Genomic DNA, 1,085 nt, shown 5'->3' on the forward strand with positions numbered 1-1,085 from the left:
TAGTTTAGTATGTTGTCCAAAATTTGACAAAAAAGTGATACTTTAGTTTGTGGCTCAAAATTTGACAAAAAAGTCATACTTTAGTATGTCGTCCAAAATTTGACAAAAATGTCATACTTTAGTATGTCGTCCAAAATTTGACAAAAATGTCATAGTTAAGTACGTTGTCCAAATTTTGATAAAAATGTCATTGTTTAGCATATCGTCAATGTGCAATGCATTCTAGTGAGAGCTCTCCCATAATAAAGGCTGGATTCATAGTTGACATATTGTAACATTTATTTGTACTATAAATGTTGATTGCGTTTGCCCTCATTTGTTCCTAAAAATAAAAAAATAAAAGTGGCTGGCACGTGGATAGTTTAATGCAACATGCCTATTCTGACTCAGTTAACATCATCTTGTATCATCTTGAACCTACAGGGCAAACAACACACTAGTTATCAGCCCATCAGTTGCACAGTAACATTATCTTTCATGTTTCTGTTTACCTGATGAAGTAAGTATACCATTATTTCAACTCCTCACACTCACGACAGACCTTTTACAATTGAATGCTTAATTTCTGTAACTGTGTCTATATGAATGCTGTTTGGTTCCCATAGTACTGGAGAGATTTCTAAGAAAATAATAATAAGAAAAACAGTGTTGCATTGTGGATGTCTGAAAGGAAACAAAGTTCATTTTTCCTTCAAGTTCGAAAATGATGCAAGGAGGGAAAAGCCCTGTTGTTGTTTGTTAATCTCGTTAATCTCATCAACCTGCTCAGATTTATTCATTAGGAACATCTGAGGAGAGACAAATCATTACTGTGGTGATTAAGCTGTACAAATGCCCATGGGTGTGATTTACATCACAGTAAAGAAAAACACTAATTTATTCCATAGTCTGTTAAGATTCTGTTAATATTTTTTCCTCTAATTACATGCACCCTGCCAAAACATCTCATTATCAATAAAGAGGTGACATTTCATGTTAAGGTTTCTTTTTTGTTTGTTTGTTTGTATTTGGCAAAAACATGATACACAGCCTTTCTGACCTGTTGTTTACATTGAATTAGGGTAACATTTTATTTTGATAGTCTA

This window comes from Solea senegalensis, linkage group LG4 (assembly GCF_019176455.1).
Source record: "Solea senegalensis isolate Sse05_10M linkage group LG4, IFAPA_SoseM_1, whole genome shotgun sequence".
NCBI classification, from domain to species: Eukaryota; Metazoa; Chordata; class Actinopteri; order Pleuronectiformes; family Soleidae; genus Solea; species Solea senegalensis.